The sequence below is a fragment of the Oncorhynchus kisutch genome, linkage group LG3 (genome assembly GCF_002021735.2).
Source record: "Oncorhynchus kisutch isolate 150728-3 linkage group LG3, Okis_V2, whole genome shotgun sequence".
NCBI classification, from domain to species: domain Eukaryota; kingdom Metazoa; phylum Chordata; class Actinopteri; order Salmoniformes; family Salmonidae; genus Oncorhynchus; species Oncorhynchus kisutch.
Genome location: NC_034176.2, coordinates 46476504 through 46490309, shown reverse-complemented (window position 1 = coordinate 46490309; position 13806 = coordinate 46476504). Strand labels below are relative to the sequence as shown.

The 13806-nt window shown below is 41.1% G+C and overlaps 1 protein-coding gene across 3 annotated transcripts in view; it reads left to right on the top strand.

Moving 5' to 3' along the window:
* Nucleotides 1-1884: 1884 nt before the first annotated feature.
* Nucleotides 1885-13806, top strand: part of apba1a (amyloid beta (A4) precursor protein-binding, family A, member 1a) — a 100089-nt gene continuing 88167 nt past the window's right edge. For 2 of the 3 annotated variants that reach the window (XM_031807288.1, XM_031807273.1), the window contains exon 1: nucleotides 1885-2264. The gene's annotated coding sequence lies outside the window, so the exon portion shown is untranslated. The remainder of the gene's footprint in view (nucleotides 2265-13806) is intronic. The other variant, XM_031807277.1, reaches the window with a different exon arrangement.

The window sequence follows — 13806 nt, the reverse complement described above, 5'->3', positions numbered from 1 at the left end:
CGTCTGCCCTGTCCTGCCGAAGGCACTTTTGTTTTTAGTTCACAACATTTGACCTACGAGGGCTTCCATTTAACTCCTACTACTACCATGTTCTCTGTTAGCTATGTTTGGAGTCATTAAGAAGACTGTATATAACCTAAGCATTATGTAAGAGACCCTTCTCATCTCAAAACCAATGTGTCCTGAATGATGAAAATAATTTTTTAACTATCAAAGCTACATTTGTTTTTTGTTGTTTTTAGTTTTCTCTGAGCTGTCACTTGTTGTTAGCTGTCATTGAGTAGTTTTCATTCTGTCTGTGTCAGCGTCTTTCGAATGAATGAACGCAAGCATATCCTTACTCTTTTTACCACGTGGGTTTGTTGTATTGCATACTAGGCCTACTTACAGACATTAGAATACAAACGTTAGAATATAGGAATTGTACATAAACTCAGCAAAGAAAGAAACGTCCTCTCACTGTCACCTGCGTTAATTTTCAGCAAACTTAACGTGTAAATATTTGTATGAACATAAGATTCAACTGAGACATAAACTGTACAAGTTCCACAGACACGTGACTACCAAAAATTGAATATTGTGTCCCTGGACAAAGGGGGGTGTCAAAATAACAGTCAGTATCTGGTGTGGCCACCAGCTGCATTAAGTTTGCAGTGCGTCTCCTCCTCATTGTCTGCACCAGATTTGCCAGTTATTGCTGTGAGATGTTACCCCACTCTTCCACCAAGGTACCTGCAAGTTCCTGGACATTTCTAGGGGGAATGGCCCTAGCCCTCACCCTCCGATCCAACAGGTCCCAGACGTGCTCAATGGGATTGAGATCGGGGTTCTTTGCTGGCCATGGCAGAACACGGACATTCCTGTCTTGCAGGAAATCACGCACAGAAAGAACAGTATGGCTGCTGGCATTGTCATAATGGGGGGTCATGTCAGGATGACGCTGCAGGAAGGGTACCACATGAGGGAGAAGGATGTCTTCGCACAACTTTGAGATTGCCTGCAATGACAACAAGCTCAGTCCGATGATGCTGTGATACACCGCCCCTGACCATGATGGACCCTCCACCTCCAAATCGATCACGCTCCAGAGTACAAGCCTCGGTGTAATGCTCATTCCTTTGACGATAAATGCGAATCCGACCATCACCCCTGGTGAGACAACCACGACTCGTCAGTGAAGAGCACTTTTTGCCAGTCCCTGGTGTTTTTCAGAGTCAGTAGAAAGGCCTCTTTGGTGTCCTAAGTTTTCATAACTGTAACCATAATTGCCTACCTTCTGTAAGCTGTTAGTGTCTAAACGACCATTCCACAGGTGCATGCTCATTAATTTTTTATGGTTCATTGAACAAGCATGGACAATGAAGATCTGTGAAGTTATTTGGAATTTTACGAATTATCTTTGAAGAACAGGGTCCTGAAAAAGGGACGTTTCTTTTTTTGCTGAGTTTATATGCAGAATCATTATTTTTTTATTAAGGTTCATTTAGTTTTTAAAAGATAATGTAGCTTCTTACTTTCTTTGTACTTTTTCTAATTTATTGTAAAATTGTTTTTGGAGGGTGTGTCTAATGTTAATATGCCTAGCAGCTCATCTTTGATTATTTCTGTATTTATTTAGAGTAATACAATTAATTATATATACTGTTTCAACATAAATAGTTTTTATCAACTGCTTACCAAGTTTAATAAAGATCATCATCTGGAATACACAACTTTGTTGGTAATGGTAAACTATTTATTAACTATTTAAACTATTTATCTCTGACTAAAACTTCCTTGCTATTCCATTGCCATAGAATACTTCTCTCTTTCACGTGTGCCTATCTAGCTAAATGTTTGGACATCACATGACAGCCTATAAATGGAATCCAGTTGTTTCCCCATGACTAAGTACAGAACTGAAAAGAATAATTGGAACTGACATGCAATATAGCATGGATATATGAAGCGGACCAGAAATGTGTGTACTCTAGTTGAAGACAATATAAGCCTTTCAAGACCGCTGAAGCGGCCATCCAGTGCTGGACAAAATTTCCCCCATTTAAAGATGCTTTTGGATTGTTTGTAATCCCCCTCTGATGTCACGGTGGCTGAGGAGGAGGGGTAAGGGAGGGAAGCAGCTCGCTCACAGCACAGCACAAGAGACCGACTGCTGCCCAGCCTAGCCGGGTAGAGTGAGAGAGGTGTGGAACGAAAGATGGTGGAATTGCAGGGAATGGAATGGACCGCAAGCTTGCAGAAACATCGATATTGAAGAACCTGAGGTGAGATGAATTACCGTTGATTCGCGCGAATTGCTTGTGAACGCACGGTTACGTGTGCATGCGATATAATGGGGTTTCAAACAAGGCAACACTTTCCGAGTATTTTTGTGAACGAACTGTAGCACTAGCAGAGATTGTCTGGGCGAATGGCACTTGAGTGGCCAGGGTAGCCCAGTCATCCTGCTGCCGATACTTTTTCATGGTCATGGCCAGCGGGAGATTGTTAATCCATATAAGCAATACAAGAGTTAGGCTAAAATGTATCAATGTAGCGGAGGGAATCATTTAAACGCCCACTTTGTTGACATGAAACAAACATTCTATGCGGCGGATAGAATATTTTCTAGGCCAGGTCATTAATTTGCAGATGTTCCGAAGGCATTGATAAGCTTCATTTTAAAAACAATAGAAAATATTAGATATAATAAACTACAGCAATTTATCTACGGACAACATTCTACATTTCAGGAGATTAAAAATTGTGATGTTGCCGAGATGATGCTTTAAATTGCGCAACAAGTGCATTCGTTGTTCTATTCTGTTTTTTTCCCTTCTTTTTTTCAATTAAGATAACAGTGCTTGGCTACGTGACAGTTAGGCTATAACGGGTTTGCTTTGCATTAGGTTCCATGGCATGAGGCTACATCCCCAACTTGATGGCTTTGCCAAAAAATTGGTGTTTTTTCCGAGTGATGCGGCCCCTCCTAAATCTGACCAGGCTGGCCACAACAGTGCTATTGATCTGGCTGGGCTCTGGTCTGATTCATCCTTTTGCAGACTTGGCTTCTGTAACAAGAGAGCATTCATTACGATGCGTTTATAATTGTTACTACCTCGCAGCTGCCTCCGCCGTCCACGGTGCAAGATCGGTGTTTTTTGCCAAATAGTGGCGAATGGCGGTCCGGGCCCGGAATACGCAAGCGCAGTAGGTGTTTCGGATTTTGCATTCCTGAAAATATTCGTTCCAATTGTCGCCTTGGCTCATCCGTTTCGGAGCAGGTGGCAAGGAAAAGACTATTGACGTAATTAAGGTAAAAGTATGTTACGTCAATGTTTTGGGGTTTAGGAGTTGTTTCTGGGTTTTCTGTATTCATAGCTCTCCCGCTTGTCTGTGTTTTTTCCACAGACTAGTCGCAGCGCACGCGTTCTCTTCATCCTACAGATGATGCAGGTCGCAGAAAAGCAGTACCCCGCCTGTATGTCATGTGTTGTCTATATGGGTGGAGATTGATTGGTCGCATTTTTATTCTGATTATAGCATCTGCTATTGAGCATCAAAATACGTGGTTCACAACCAAATGCTATTTGGAGAACTGCAAAAACATAGGACCCCAGCCATTAATTATCACAGAAATATTAGGTTTAAAGTTCTGTGGAACAGCATGTAATGTCAACCACTACTGAACCGTATCATAAATGTAACGTTACTAATTTACTTGTGGAATCGCTCACACAGTGCAACTTGAAATAGATCCATGATACACACTAACAAGTCACAACAAAGCCAACTTCAAATTCCGACATCAGTGGCGGATGTAGGTATAGGCGACATGGGCAACCGCCCAGCTGCACCCGGCGCCTGCACAAAAAAAAAACATTCGGAATGGTGGCATTTGCGCAATCAGTTTTCTATCGCTTATTTTCAGGTCACGTCAATGATATCATGTCACTGTGTGGGACCGTGGGTCGATTAACCTTGTCGGAGTGGGCGACCTGATTCTAGTTTGTGAGCTAGGCAGGTTACTACTGCCTGGGAAGATTTCCCACTCAGAAGTTGACATAATTAGGAGCAGGGGAATCTTTCAAATAGCGCACCTCTAACTTTGTACAGTACTAATGCAATTAGTTGTGCAATTTAGTTTGTGTTTCTTGTTTGCGGTGCAATAGTGTAATAATCAGGTTCTTTTCTTTATAAGTGTGTTATTCTATTGTGTATTTGTGTGATATAGGATTTGTGCAATTTAGTTTTATTTGTGTGTTTTCTGTTAGCAATAGGGTAATAGTGTAATAATTTGATTATCTTTTTATTTGTATTTATATACTACAATTTGTTTCTATTTGTCTTGTACTTATTTTATATTTCTGAGTTGTATTTTTGTATATGTTTTTATTTATATAGTTTTAAATGTTATGATTATTTATTTGTGTTGTTCCAAATGTCTGGTTGTTTTTTTTTGGGGGGGGGGGGCATACAACCGCCACTGCCGACATCCATAGCATGTGAGTTTCAAGTTTGGGGAAGCATTTTTTTTTACCTTTACAGGCATCTATCATTGCACTTGTAGACAGGCTTGGCTATACTGGGCCTTGACGATACTGGGCCAATTGTGCGCCGCCCTTTGGGACTCCCAATCACGGCCGGTTGTGATACAGCCTGGAATCTAACCAGGATCTGTAGTGACGCCTCTAGCACTGAGATGCAGTGCCTTAGACCGCTGCGCCACTCGGGAGCGGTCATATAACTCAATCACTGTTAGCGAAACAGACAGTTCTGAACAGCGGCCACAACTTTGGTTGGTCGCGCGGAGGTGGTCGGGTAGGTCCTGAAGCACACCGTTGCCTCGTTTTGTATCACATTCCAATGATGAAACTAAGGGGGACAAAAATGCAATTTCAGAATGTTTGGGGGGGGGGGGGGGGTGGTTCTGAACAATGCATGCCTGAGCTCAGTGAAAAACTAAACCTAATCAGAGATGTTTCTTCTCCTTTCTTTGCATAGGAAATGTGGCCTTTGATAAACACATTTCATGCAGTTCTACTATGCTTTATATGACTGGCGACATAAGCAACATATTTTTGAGTACAACACATTAGTAGCCTACTCTATTGACACTGACAAACAGATCAGTAAAAACGACCATGTCTTAATCTTACCTGACCAAATTCACATAGAAATGTGAGTTATAGATCTACCATTCCACTTGAAACCAAGTTGAAGAAGCGGTAGATATGTTCTATGTGTGCTATTTCTATGCTTCCCGTTCTTACATTTTGTTTTTGTGTCTTTTACTTTCGGTTTTGTACACTCAGCTTCAAACAGCTGAAACAACAATATTTTTGGTTGTGGAAAATACATTTCACAGCGGTTTAGATGGTACAATGATTCTCTACACTATACTAGCTTATTTTGTCACACAAACTGAAATTAGGCAAGCTATTAGAGTTTAAACAGCCAGGAAATGCAGGATTTTCTGCGTAGTGTAACTTTAAATGCAACCATCTAATCTCTAAAAACTTTCCAATGGTACTGATCCAATGATAATGACAGTGATTATTCACGCACTCACCAGGGATATGGTTTTGCTCTCCGCTGCTGCCAATAAGATGGGCTACTGTTCGCTCAATTGGGAGTTGAGAATTGTAAGCAATTGCCATTAGCTTTCAAAACTATGTTTCTCCTACGACTGTATTTTTGAAATATTGCAATAGGCCTGTTTAACTACTTTTCACTGACCACTGCAATTCAACAATCAGCTATTTGTTAGGCTATTTGCCAAGCGCTGCCCAAATTGCAGGTTTAAAACAATCCACAGCTAATTTTTTAAAGATTTGAATGATCCTCTGTGGCCAAATCATACACTCTGGTGTAGAATTTTGAATGATTTTATTTATTTCTGTATAGGCATTTTGTAATTATATATCACATTTAATTTAATTTACTTTAGAGGAAGCTTATCTTCCCTTAACCTATTGGACGCGCCGCCAATGTCGACATCAATGTGAAAGTAACCAGTGCATAAAGTAGCTGGCTGCAAGGTTTACAAGGCTGAGTTCAAATACCGACATCAAATTCAAAAGCAATGAGCGCACTGCCTAAACGGCAGACAAACAAAGCAAACTGTCTGGCACTGCCTATGCTCTCTGCGGTGAGAAAGGCGTGCAGGCTGGCAGCTTCTATCTCAGCGATGCTCCGCATGGTCCTAAAGCCAGCTCTCAATTACAGCCGTTACATTTTAGGCGGGATTGGAATGATTTTTGTCTAAATTTTTTATAGCCTATGTTGACATTGTCTGTCTTGAGCTAGTGTATGGCGCCTGCCATACCCAACTGTAACCCCTCTTGATACCCCTCTTGATGTTCATGGTGACAGTAGTCAACCCCCTTCAAAGGTACATAGACACATTATGTGCATTTGCTGAAAAGGCTGCTTCTGTTAAATGTTTCTGACACAGATACTAGCCCTACAGTGTTGCTAAATAAGTCTTACTTCCTCCAATTAACCTTATAGTCTTTTGAGATTAGCGGGTGTGTGTTTGTTTAGGCTATCAGCGTAAGAAGCATATGGCGCTGTAGTCCGAGGGAGGGAGGGTAAGGACCAGAAATATATCACTGCTTTAAAAGGATTTGCAGAATTCTTGATCCTCTCCTTCCATGTTGAGCCAGTAAGCTGTGTAATTGCTGAATAGGATGTATTATAAACGGTTCATCACCATGGAAATGGTCATAAATAGGACAGGGTTGATATCTAATTGAAAGACTAATAGGGTTAGTCCAGTGGTTAGCCAACCTGGTCCGAGCTTGGTGTGTGCAGGCTTTTGTTCCAGCCCACCACTGGCTGTTTTGTTGATAAGTTGAATCAGGCGTGTTATTGCTGGGCTGCAGTAATATTCTGCACACCCAGAAGCTCTCTAATCGATTATGTGAAAGTTGTGGAAGTTTAAGGAGCTTTATGGCCGTTATTGATTCTGGCATTTGACTTTAGTGTGTGCATTTTGATTTCTGCGGCTCTTTTCCCTTTGGCAAACACTCAAGTGCATTTGTCTTGGAAAGGTGAGAAGGAAGGGGGTAGAGATCACAGATCAGCCCTTTCTCTGGGCAGAGGAGGAGGAGTGAGGCTGTATTTTCCTGGTGTGTTAGGCCAATCTGTGACCCGTCTGTCTGTCCCTGATTCAGAAAGAGATGTGATTGGTGGATATCAGGCAGAATGAGATGTGGTTAGAGCTACTTCAGAATGAGATGTGATTGGTTGAACAGCAGGCATACCTACATGGCAGGCTTTCTGCTGGGGTGGAGGTTGTCAAGAGGAAGAATGCTACAAAAGCTGAGAGATATGAGTGAAGGAGAGGGGGAGAGAGAATGGATGGGGGTAGTGAGGGAATAGCGAGATGGAGGGGGAGTGAGGGGAGGGGATCGAGAGTGAGAGATGGGGACTCTGACCTACAGAAAGGACTTCTGGTGTGAACACCCCCTCCCCTTCCTACCTCCTCCCTCGGCTCCCCTCTGAGATATGGAAGTCAGAGTTGTGGAATTGGTTTCCATGACTAATTTTCTCTCCAAGGAGAGAGAGAGAGTGTGTGTGTTTAGCACCCTGCGTGGTCCTTTTTCGGGCTCCCAAGTGGCGAAAGTGGCCTCTCTTGCATCTCAGTGCAAGAGGGGTGTCCCTACAGTCCCTGGTTCGAATCCAGGCTGTATCACACCCGGCTGTGATTGGGGGTCCCATAGGGCGGCGCACAATTGGCCCAGTGTCATCCGGGTTTGGCTGAGGTAGGCCGTCATTGTAAATAAGAATTTGTTCTTAACTGACTTGCCCAGTTAAATTAAATAAAGGTTAAATAAATATAATTTCAGAGGCGAAAATGTACATCTGTTATTGACCAGCATGTTGAGAGAGAGAGAATATGTTGGGCTAGTATCAATATCACTCTACTCATTCATACACAGCTGTTCATTCTCACACACACACACACACACACACACACACACACACACACACACACACACACACACACACACACACACACACATCATAATATTGCTATTATTTTGGGGACCCTTAAAGATGTTGTCGAAGGAGGTGTTTTTAATTTGTCATTCTTCACTATAAGTGTTTCATTGTCTGTCTCTGTCATAATGGTTGTTAGTTTAATTGCAGTACTGTCAGTGTCTCATCATTCTTAGCAGTTGTTTTCTCAGTTACTCACTGTCAACGTCTGCACTGGCTGCCTACCCACACTACTCTCTGCTACGTGCATATAGATTACTCCTTTTCATTTACTCTCCAATGGAGTGATAACAAGAGGAGGAGAGATATTTTGGAGATTACAATCAGAGATAGTCTATTACAATTATGAACTACCTTCTTGCCCACTTGTGCTGTTGTTTTCTGTGCCCAATCATGTTTGTACCATGTTTTGTGCTTCTACCATGTTGTGCTCCTGCCATGTTGTTTTGCTACCATGTTGTTATGTTGTGTTGCTACTATGCTGTGTTGTCATGTGTTGCTGCCTTGCTATGTTGTCTCAGATCTCTCTTTATGTTGTGTTGTCGGGATGTGTGTTTTGTCCTATACATATTTTTTATTTTAGTTATTTTTAATCCCAGCAGGAGGCCTTTTGCCTTTTGGTAGGCCGTCATTGTAAATAAGAATTTGTTCCTAACTGACTTGCCTAGTTAAATAAACGTTACATTTTAAAAACATGAAATTGATGTGGTTTCTCCTCTCTTAATGCATGTTTTTCACAATACAGTATGTTGTTTGCTAAAATTTAATAAACAAGGTGATGGCTCATTCCCACATGGTTGGGTTATTTTACTAATTTATGTACAGTGTTATGCAGAGTAGGTGTCCAAACCAGTCAAAAGTTTGGACACCTACTCATTCAAGGGTTTTTCTTTATTTTTACTATTTTCTACATTGTTGAGTAATAGTGAAGACATCAAAACTATGAAATAACACATGTGGAATCATGTAGTTACCAAAAAAGTGTTCAACAAATCTAAATATATTTTCAATGAGATTCATCAAAGTTGCCAACCTTTGCCTTGATGACAGCTTTGCACACTCTTCTCTTGGCATTCTCTTAACCAGCTTCACCTGGAATGATTTTCCAACTATCTTGAAGGAGGTCCCACATATGCAGAGCACTTGTTTGGCTGCTTTTCCTTCACTCTGCGGTACAACTCATCCCAAACCATCTCAATTGGGATGAAGTTGGGTGATTGTGGAGGCCAGGTCATCTGATGCAGCACTCCATCACTCTCATTCTTGGTCAAATTGCCCTTACACAGCCTGGAGGTGTGTTGGGTAATTGTCCTATTGAGAAACAAATGATACTCCCGCTAAGCCCAAACTAGATGTGATGGTGTATCGCTGCAGAATGCTGTGGTAGACATGCTGGTTAAGTGTGCCTTGAATTCTAAATAAATCACTGACGGTGTCACCAGCAAAGCACCCTCGCACCATCACACTGCCTCCTCCATGCTTCATGGTGGGAACAACACATGCGGAGATCATCTGTTCACCTACTCTGCGTGTCACAAAGACAAGGCGGTTGGTACCAAAAATGGCAAATTTGGACTCATCAGACAAAATGAAAGATTTCCGCCAATCTAATGTCCATTGCTTGTGTTTCTTGGCCCAAGCAACTCTCTTATTCTTAGTAGTGGATTCTTTACAGCAATTCACACAGTCTCCTCTGAACAGTTGATGTTGAGATGTGTCTGTTAATTGAACTCTGTAAAGCATTTATTTGGGCTGCAATCTAAGGTGCAGTTAACTCTAATGAACTTATCCTTTGCAGCAGAGGTAACTCTGGGTCTTCCTTTCCTGTTGCGGTCCTCATGACAGCCAGTTTCATCATAGTGCTTGATGGTTTTTGCGACTGCACAAATTTCCGTATTGACTGACCTTCGTGTCTTAAAGTAATGAGGGACTGTCATTTTTTCTTTGCTTATTTGAGCTGTTCCTGCCATAATATGGACTTGGTCATTTACCAAATAGAGCTATCTTCTGTATACCACACTTACCTTGTCACAACACAACTGATTGGCTCAAACGCATTAAACAACACAACTGATTGTCTCAAACGCATTAAGAAGGAAATACATTCCACTCATTAGCTTTTAACAAGGCCCACCTGAGTGAGAAGCAGTCTAAGGCACCCCATCGCAGTGCTAGAGGCGTCACTACAGACCCTGGCTCGATCCTGGGCTGTATCACAACCGGCTGTGATCGGCAGTCCCATCGGGCGGCGCACAATTGGTCCAGCGTCGTTTGGGTTAGGGGAGGGTTTGACCCGGGGTAGGCATTTTAAATAAGAATATGTTCTTAACTGACTTGCCTAGTTAAATAAGGTTAAATATATATTTTTTAAACATTGAAATGCATTCCAGGTGACTACCTCATGAAGCTGGTTCTCTCTCTATGTAGACACATTTAATCTTTCTCTCAGGGTTGGTCCACGTCATTTCAGCAAGCCATGACATCCAGATTGTTTCAGATTGTTCTGAAATTGTTTCTGTAGTTAGAATCAGATAAGATTAGTATTCCTGCAATATTATTCAATATTATTTTGTTTTAAGACTATTTGGATTCATATAATATTCAATAAATGATTAAGACGTGGAGAATCCAAATAAATGGTCAAAAGCCATCCACGGACCCCCCAAACCCCACACCAAGCCCACCCTAATGGCCAGTAAACAGTATATTTTCCCTATGTTTGACAAGTAGTATGAAGCTGCGCCTTAGAGTATTGATTATTTATACTATGTACAATAGGTGTTTCTTTCCCTTCCTGTTCAGATAAATTGAAGTCACTTGCATTTCCCCCATAAATGAATGTGTAAACTGTTCCTGCTACTACCACAACCTTTTATCCTTTTTGTGGATCTCTTGTGTTTATCAAATGGATCATAACATTTTATCTGCAACTTTGGTTTGAAAACCAATAGCTTTTTCTCATGATGAAAATAAATTGTCATCCTCAAAAGTCAAGCCAGTCCTCCATGAAAGCAATTCAGTTTGTAATTCTCTGAGCAACCTAATGCTTCAACCAAACTCCCCTTGAATAGTCAAACAAGTGGTAGCTCTCTGAGAGGGGCTTTCCCTATGGGGCAATTCTCATATGAAGCCCAAATATTTTAGGACAACCCTAATAATACAATTATAAACCTTTGCATGTCAGTCTCATGTTTTTCAATAACATTACTAGAAAACATCTCTATATGTTGTGTTACATTTACCATTAAACCCAACCCAATACCATTACCATTGCAAAACACCATACAGCAGTAGTCACCAACCGGTTGATCTGTAAGGCATTCCTAGTCGATCACCAAACATTTCTAAAAAATAATAATAATAATTTAAACGATTAAACCTTGGGTTCCTATTTCTGTATTCGCTTCGCACTGTTTGCCATAAGTGGACTTGATTCAGCAGCCCTAGGGCGGGGAAGGTAAAGTGTTTCCATTTTGAACCATTTCATGTGTCTGAAGGTAGAACTCCAGAGAGCAAATCAAGTGCATCTATAGGCCTACAGCTGGCAGATCAGATAGCTCAGATCACTGTGTGTGCACAGTTTCCTCGAGCCATAGACTGTAAAAAGAAGCCTCGAATGCACAGCGACGTTGATACTGTGAGATTTCAAAACATTTAAAACCATGACAAGCTAGAGACTCAACGAATACAGAAAAGAGCTGCTGTTTTTATGAGTAGCCTAAGATCATGTTTAAGTTTGAATTCAGTTCAACATCTTTATAAGCCATAAAATGTGCGTTCTTCTTACTTCCACCCATGCTACAACCCAGTGGTGGAAAAATAACCCAATTGTCATACTTGAGTAGTCAAACTATTTGGTTTTCATTATACTTAAGTATCAAAAGTAAATATAATTGCTAAAATATACTTAAGAATCAAAAATAATAGTATAAATAATTGCTAATTCCTTATATAAAGCAAACCAGACAGCCTCATTTTCTTGTTATCTTTTTTTACAGATAGCCAGGGGCTTTCTCCTACACTCAGACATAATTTACAAATGAAGCATGTGTTTAGAGTGAGTCTGCCAGACCAGAGGCAGTAGGGATGACCAGGGATGTTTTCTTGATACAGTGCCTTGCGAAAGTATTCGCCCCCCTTGAACTTTGCGACCTTTTGCCACATTTCAGGCTTCAAACATAAAGATATAAAACTGTATTTTTTTGTGAAGAATCAACAACAAGTGGGACACAATCATGAAGTGGAACGACATTTATTGGATATTTCAAACTTTTTTAACAAATCAAAAACTGTAAAATTGGGCGTGCAAAATTATTCAGCCCCTTTACTTTCAGTGCAGCAAATTCTCTCCAGAAGTTCAGTGAGGATCTCTGAATGATCCAATGTTGACCTAAATGACTAATGATGATAAATACAATCCACCTGTGTGTAATCAAGTCTCTGTATAAATGCACCTGCACTGTGATAGTCTCAGAGGTCCGTTAAAAGCGTAGAGAGCATCATGAAGAACAAGGAACACACCAGGCAGGTCCGAGATACTGTTGTGAAGAAGTTTAAGGCCGAATTTGGATACAAAAAGATTTCCCAAGCTTTAAACATCCCAAGGAGCACTGTGCAAGCGATAATATTGAAATGGAAGGAGTATCAGACCACTGCAAATCTACCAAGACCTGGCCGTCCCTCTAAACTTTCAGCTCATACAAGGAGAAGACTGATCAGAGATGCAGCCAAGAGGCCCATGATCACTCTGGATGAACTGCAGAGATCTACAGCCGAGGTGGGAGACTCTGTCCATAAGACAACAATCAGTCGTATATTGCACAAATCTGGCCTTTATGGAAGAGTGGCAAAAAGAAAGCCATTTCTTAAAGATATCCATAAAAAGTGTCGTTTAAAGTTTGCCACAAGCCACCTGGGAGACACACCAAACATGTGGAAGAAGGTGCTCTGGTCAGATGAAACCAAAATTGAACTTTTTGGCAACAATGCAAAACGTTATGTTTGGCGTAAAAGCAACACAGCTCATCACCATCACACACCATCCCCACTGTCAAACATGGTGGTGGCAGCATCATGGTTTGGGCCTGCTTTTCTTCAGCAGGGACAGGGAAGATGGTTAAAATTGATGAGAAGATGGATGGAGCCAAGTACAGGACCATTCTGGAAGAAAACCTAATGGAGTCTGCAAAAGACCTGAGACTGGAACAGAGATTTGTCTTCCAACAAGACAATGATCCAAAACATAAAGCAAAATCTACAATGGAATGGTTCAAAAAGTCAAAGTCCAGACCTGAATACAATCGAGAATCTGTGGAAAGAACTGAAAACTGCTGTTCACAAATGCTCTCCATCCAACCTCACTGAGCTCGAGCTGTTTTGCAAGGAGGAATGGGAAAACATTTCAGTCTCTCGATGTGCAAAACTGATAGAGACATACCCCAAGTGACTTACAGCTGTAATCGCAGCAAAAGGTGGCGCTACAAAGTATTAACTTAAGGGGGCTGAATAATTCTGCACGCCCAATTTTTCAGTTTTTGATTTGTTAAAAAAGTTTGAAATATCCAATAAATGTCGTTCCACTTCATGATTGTGTCCCACTTGTTGTTGATTCTTCACAAAAAAATACAGTTTTATATCTTTATGTTTGAAGCCTGAAATGTGGCAAAAGGTTGCAAAGTTCAAGAGGGCCGAATACTTTCGCAAGGCACTGTAAATGTGTGAATTTGGCAATTTTCCTGTCCTGCTAAGAATTCAAAATTTAACGAGTACTTTTGGGTGTCAGGGAAATGTATGTAGTAAAAAGTACATAATTTTCTTTAG